The sequence below is a fragment of the Aegilops tauschii genome, chromosome 2, assembly GCF_002575655.3.
Source record: "Aegilops tauschii subsp. strangulata cultivar AL8/78 chromosome 2, Aet v6.0, whole genome shotgun sequence".
NCBI classification, from domain to species: domain Eukaryota; kingdom Viridiplantae; phylum Streptophyta; class Magnoliopsida; order Poales; family Poaceae; genus Aegilops; species Aegilops tauschii.
The window spans coordinates 372,026,684-372,034,032 of NC_053036.3; positions in this window are offsets into that span (position 1 = coordinate 372,026,684).

The following is a 7,349-nucleotide window of genomic DNA, read 5'->3' on the forward strand; positions in this document are numbered from 1 at the left end:
ACGGCCCCTGCACACTAATAACAAATACTCGCAACTCGACGTGTTAAAGGGGTTGTCAATCCCTTTCGGGTAACGGCGCCAGAAATTGGCAAACGAACGTGAAATAAATTGTAGTAGATTGATAGATCGAACGCCAAATTAAATAAATAATAATAAAACACAGCAAGGTATTCTTGTATTTTTGGTTTACTAGATCTGAAAATAAAAGCAAAGGAAAAGTAGATCGCAAAGGCAAATAATATGAGAAAGAGACCCGGGGGCCGTAGGTTTCACTAGTGGCTTCTCTCGAGAAAAATAGCAAACGGTGGGTAGACAAATTACTGTTGGGCAATTAATAGAACTTCAAATAATCATGACGATATCTAGGAAATGATCATTACATAGACCGACTCCTGCCTGCATCTACTACTATTACTCCACACATCGACCGCTATCCAGCATGCATCTAGTGTATTAAGTTCATGGAGAAACGGAGTAATGCAATAAGAACGATGACATGATGTAGACAAAATCTATCTATGTAGAGATAGACCCCATCGTTTTATCCTTAGCAGCAACGATACATACGTGTCGGTTCCCCTTCTGTCACTGGGATCAAGCACCGTAAGATCGAACCCACTACAAAGCACCTCTTCCCATTGCAACATAAATAGATCAAGTTGGCCAAACAAAACCCAAATATCAGAGAAGAAATACGAGGCTATAAGCAATCATGCATATAAGAGATCAAAGAAACTCAAATAGCTTTCATGGATATAAAAAGATAGATCTGATCATAAACTCAAAGTTCATCGGATCCCAACAAACACACCGCAAAAAGAGTTACATCATATGGATTTCCAAGAGACCATTGTATTGAGAATTCAGCGAGAGAGAGGAAGCCATCTAGCTACTAACTAAGGACCCGAAGGTCTACAAAGAACTACTCACGCATCATCGGAGAGGCACCAATGGAAGTAGTGAACCCCTCCGTGATGGTGTCTAGATTGGATCTGGTGGTTCTGGACTCTGCGGCGGATGAAATTGATTTTCGTCGACTCCCCTAGGGTTTCTGGAATATTGGGGTATTTATAGAGCAAAGAGGCGGTCCGGGGGGCACCCGAGGTGGGCAGAACCCACCAGGGCGCGCTTGGGCCTCCTGGTGCGCCCTGGTGGGTTGTGCTCCCCTCGGAGCACCCCCAGGCGCTGCCTTGGCCCATTGGGTGTCTTCTGGTCCACAAAAAATCTCCGGAAAGTTTCGTTGCATTTGGACTCCGTTTGGTATTAATTTCCTGCAATGTAAAAAAAATGCAGAAAACCACATCTTGCATTTGGCACTATGTCAATAGGTTAGTACCAAAAAAATGATATAAAATGACTATAAAATGATTATAAAACATCCAAGATTGATAATATAACAGCGTGGAATAATCAAAAATTATAGATACGTTGGAGACATATCACTTGGCCGCTGTCCCGAGCGCAAACGACCGTGGCTACGTCCGCGGTGGAGGCCGCTAGGAAAACCGCGACCCCCGCCAGGACTGGCGCGATCAGCCTCGTGAGGACCGCTGGCAGGACCAGCCTCATGACGGCCCCTGGCGTGACCAGCCCCACGAGCACCGCCCCCAGGGCAATGTCGGCCTTCATCCATTGCTGTCGCCTCCAACGAGAAATGACGACAAACGCCAAGATGATGGGGCTGGGGGCTTCTAGGAGCCACACGTGATCGCCTGCATCCTGGGAGGTGCTCAGGCCCCCCGCCTCTCATCGCATCTTCAAGCAGTTTGCTCGCGAGGTGAACGCGCCCCTTCCCAAGCTTGAGGCGTCGCGTCCCCTCAGGTGGTCCAAGTACGCCATCACCTTCGACCCTACGGACCAGCTCAAGTGCTCAGCCGCCGCTGGCGCGCTCCTGATAACCCACAAGTGTAAGGGATTGTTTGTAGCCTTCTTCGATAAATAAGATTGTCGAACCCAGCGAGGAGCTAAAGGTAGAGCAAATATTCCCTCAGGTTCTATCGACCACCGGTACAACTGTACGCACACTTGACGTTTGCTTTACCTAAAACAAGTATGAAACTATTTTGCAAGAATAAAACTACGTGTACTTTGCGAGAATAAAACTATGAATAAATTGCAAGGTAATAAAAGTGGATAGCTTTTGTCAACAAGAAAGTCATTTGTCCCTAGGCAATCGATAACAAGTACCGGTAATCATTCTTGCAATTCTATATGAGGGTGAGGCATGAGCTAACATACTTTCTCTACTTGGATCATATGCACTTATGATTGGATCCCTAGCAAGCATCCACAACTACTAAAGATCATTATGGTCGTGAAACCCAACCATAGCATTAAGTATCAAGTCCTCTTTACTACCGTACGCCATAACCCACTTATCCGCGTTTAGGCTGTTGTGATCCCCCGCAACACTGACAATAAGCAAACCATGAACATATTGCAACACCCTACAGCGGGAGCCCCACATGTTTGCGCGAGACGGAGGGCACCGTAGGACAGCACCATAAATAAAATATACAATCATACCAACCAAGATCACGATTAACCCATAGCACAAAATGGATCTACTCAAACATCATAGGATAGCCAAATATCATTGGGCAATAATATATGGAGTTGAGCACCATGTTTAAGTAGAGATTACATCGGGGAGAAGGGGTATTACACTGCTTCATAGAGGGAGAGAAAGTTGGTGTTGACGGTAGAAAGATTGTTGATGTAGATCGTCGTCACGATCCTTGCCCCGACGGCACTCCGGCGCCACCAGGAGAGAAGAGAGAGCCCCTGAGGGAGTCCTGGACTAAGGGGTCCTCGGGCGTCCAGCCTGTTATCCATGGGCCGGACTAATGGGCTGTGAAGACATGAAGGCCGAAGACTGTACTCGTTTCCGAATTGGACTCTCCTTGGCGTGGAAGGCAAGCTTGGTGACCAATTATGAAGATTCCTTCTTATGTAACCGACTCTATGTAACCCTAGATTCCCCCGGTGTCTATATAAACCTGAGGGTGTAGTCCGAAAAGGATATACTCATTACCATAGTCATATAGGCTAGACTTCTAGGGTTTAGCCATTATGATCTCATGGTAGATCAACTCTTGTAATACTCATATTCATCAAGATCAATCAAGCAGGAAGTAGGGTATTACCTCCATAGAGAGGGCCCGAACCTGGGTAAACATCGTGTCCCCTGTCTCCTGTAACCATCGATCCTAGACGCACAGTTCGGGACCCCCTACCCGAGATCCGCCAGTTTTGACACCGACATTGGTGCTTTCATTGTGAGTTCCACTGTGCCGTCGACGAAAGGTTCGATGGCCCCTTCGATCGTCCATAGTGACGCTGTCCAAGGAGAAACCTTCCTCCCCGGACAGATTTTCGTATTCGGCGGCTTCGTACTGTGGGCCAACTCGCTTGTCCATCTGGAGCAGATCGATAGCTACGCCCCTGGCCACCAGGTCAGATTTGGAAGCTTGAACTACATTGCGGATATCCGTGGAGACTTGATCTTTAATGGATTTGAGACCGCGGCGATCGCTCCCCCTCGCTCCGATGAACATGACTTAAATCTGTCATCGGACCAGATTCAGGAGATGGTTCCTGTAACTGCTACGACCTTAGATCCGGAGCAGATTGCACCATCCGAAGCCACAGAGTCCGCAGTGTTGGATCCGCACACATACCCAACACCTGGGAATATTTGCGTCAACGGAATTCCGGACTCGTTTCCGGCTATAAATTCCGAACCGCGTACACCTGCAGACACCGAGCTGGATCGGTCATCGATCTTCGAGTTCAGCGCCGCAGACGTCTTCCAACACTCGCCCTTGGGCGATGTGCTAAATTCATTTAAAAACCTGTCCTTGGCAGGGGACTCACAGCTGAACTATGTCCGGTTCGAACTAGAAGCTGATGATGGGGAATTTTGCTTCCCACCTGCCACCCACTTCATAGCCACTGTCGATGACTTAACCGACGTGCTTGATTATGGCTCCGAAGACATCAACGGTATGGACGACGATGCCGACAAGGAGCAAGGCCAAGACCCGCCATTCACTGGACGTTGGACGGCCACCTCTTTGTACGATGTGTACATGGTTGACACACCTAAAAAAGCTAGCGACGATGACAAAGAAGACCCAGTTGCGAATAAAACTTCTGAGACACAGTCCAAGCGCCGGTGCCCTAAACGCTGTTCTAAGCCGCGTCGCTCAAAAGATGGTAACACTGGCACCAGAGAAAATAGTACTTCGGACGATGCCGAAAACAATGAAGACCCTGTTGGAGCAGCATCCGAACAGGAGGAACAAGACAACGGGCAAGTTAACCCTGATAAATAGGCCAGGCCCAATGACCCGGACGACGATAGTTATCGTCCACCCTCCGAGGATGAGGAGAGCCTCGGCAGCGAGGATTTCATCGTGCCTGAGGCACCCCTCGAGCAGGAGCGCTTCAAGCGCTAGCTAATAGCTACTGCCAGAAGCCTGAAGAAAAAGCAGCAACAGCTTCAAGCCGATCAAGACCTACTCATTGACAGATGGACTGATGTCCTGGCAGCCGAAGAATATGGCCTCAAGTGCCCAGCAAAGAGTTACCCGGAGCGCAGACCGCTACCTCAGTTCGACGGAGGCACCAGAGCCCATACCTCCCTCGCGCAATGTGGAACGACCAACACATGGTCGGGATAGTGCGACGGACCAACCACCCCGCGGTCGGGATAAAACGGCAACTCAGGCCGAACAACAGCCCGCCCCACCGCCTTGTAAAAACAGAGATAGAACAGCTCGGGACCATACATACGACCTTCGGCAGGACTTGGACAGCACAGCAGGACACACCAGATCAATCTACGGATTGCGAGGACGCTTCCCGACTTGGGATGACGGCTACCTATTCGGACGTGACAAACCTAGTGACGCCCGGGCCGATAACCGCAGACGGACTTCATCGGAGGTGTGCCGCGACGCGGCCCGATATAGAGGTGCCGCACACCCTCTCTGCTTCACAGATGAAGTACTGGATCATGAATTCCCCGAGGGGTTCAAGCCCGTCAATATTGAATCATACGACGGAACAACCGATCCCGCAGTATGGATCGAGGATTTTATTCTACACATTCATATGGCCCGAGGAGACGATCTCCACGCCATCAAATACCTCCCACTAAAACTAAAAGGGCCAGCTAGACACTGGTTAAATAGCCTGCCCGAAAATTCCATCGGCAGTTGGGAGGACTTGGAAGAAGCTTTTCTTGACAACTTCCAAGGTACTTATGTCTGGCCACCAGACGCCGATGACTTAAGTCATATAGTTCAACAACCTGGAGAATCAACCAGAAAATTCTGGACTAGGTTCCTAACCAAAAAGAACCAGATCGTTGACTGTCCGGATGCCGAAGCCCTAGCGGCCTTAAAACACAGCATCCGTGACGAATGGCTTGCCCGCCACCTCGGCCAAGAAAAGCCGAAATCCATGGCAGCCCTCACGGCACTTATGACCTGCTTTTGCGCGGGTGAGGACAGTTGGCTGGCTCATAGCAAAAACACAGCCAACGAGGCAGGCCCCTCCGAGGCCAAGAACAGCACCGGCAAGCTCCGGTGCAATAGACACAAACACCGAAGCAATGGCGATAACATCGATGACACTACAGTTAACGCCGGATTCAGTGGCTCCAAGTACGGCCAGCGGAAGAAGCCCTACAAAAGGAACAGTGAGGGACCATCCAGCTTGGACCGCATACTCGACCGTCCGTGCCAGATACATGCCACCCCAGACAAACAAGCCAATCATACCAACAGAGATTGTTGGGTTTTCAAATAGGCTGGCAAGTTAAATGCCGAGAACAAAGAAAAGGGATCACAAAGTGAGGACGAGGACGAAGAGTCCCGGCAGCCGAACACTGGGGGGCAGGAGAAATTTCCCCCTCAAGTCAAAATGGTGAACATGATATACGCTACACACATCCCCAAAAGGGAGGGCAAGCGAGCACTCAGGGACGTCTACGCGGTAGAGCCAGTCGCCCCAAAATTCAATCCATGGTCATCATTCCCAACCACCTTCGATCGTCGAGATCATCCAACTAGTATCCGCCATGGCGTTTCGGCCGCACTAGTCCTCGACCCAATCATCGACGGATTTCACCTAACACGAGTCCTAATGGACGGTGGTAGCAGCCTCAACCTGCTCTATCAGGATATAGTGCGGAAGATGGGCATTAATCCCTCACGAATCAAACCCACAAAGACTACCTTTAAAGGAGTCATACCAAGCGTAGAGGCCCGTTGTACGGGCTCAATCACGCTGGAGGTAGTCTTCGGTTCTCCGGACAACTTCCAAAGCGAAGAGTTAATCTTCGATATTGTCCCCTTCCGCAGCGGCTACCACGCACTGCTCGGACGAACCGCGTTCGCTAGATTCAACGCAGTGCCACACTACGCTTATCTCAAGCTCAAGATGCCCGGTCCACGCGGCGTTATAACAGTCAATGGGAACACTGAACGCTCCCTCCGAACAGAGGAGCACACAGCCGCCCTAGCAGCAGAGGTACAGAGCGGCCTTCTCAAGCAGAACCGTAATCCGGCTGCCGAGCCCCTGGACATCACTAAGAGAGTCCGGAGTACACTGCAACAGGACGGTTCGGCTTGTCAAGAGCTCGATTAGCAATTCGGCCTCCGTCACAGTCCCGATGAGGTAGCCGCATTCGCACCACGCGTACATAATTATGCACTCAAAATCCCATGGGCATCGACGGAGGCACAGCTAGCTTGTAGTTTGGCTACACCGATCCCGGACTCACTGCTATCTTTACTATTTCCTTTTTTCTTTCTTCCTTTTTTCTTTCAAGTATCTTTTATACAGGCCTCCTTTGATGGCTTGATTACCGGTCCTGTCAAAGGACAAGTATACCAGATTGGCGCAGAGCACAGGCATACATGGGAAGCCCTAGAGGACAATCCAACAACTACTCTACCTGTTTTTCAATACCCAAATGTAGCTCTCCTTTGGTTCTGGCATGTTAAATAGCCGGTTGCTTATCGCATTATTTGTATAAATGCGCTTTGACGCATTAACCCAACTATAATGGAAACAGTTTACGGCCCAAGTCAAGGGGCCCCAGATACTACCTTTGCTCTTTTTTTGTTTCCCTTTGCCATTAATTACTTATATTCTCGCACTCGTGCACTTTGGTACGTTTCATATTCGCCAGGGGCTCCCTATCGCCCCATAATACGGCAACAAAGTCCGAACACTTCTTATAGATAAGTTCGGCACCCCGAATTTAGCATTATATGCATTGGCTCCGAATCATGTCTTTGGTCAATAGTTGGGTTGCCCGGCTCCTGTGCTTGCTA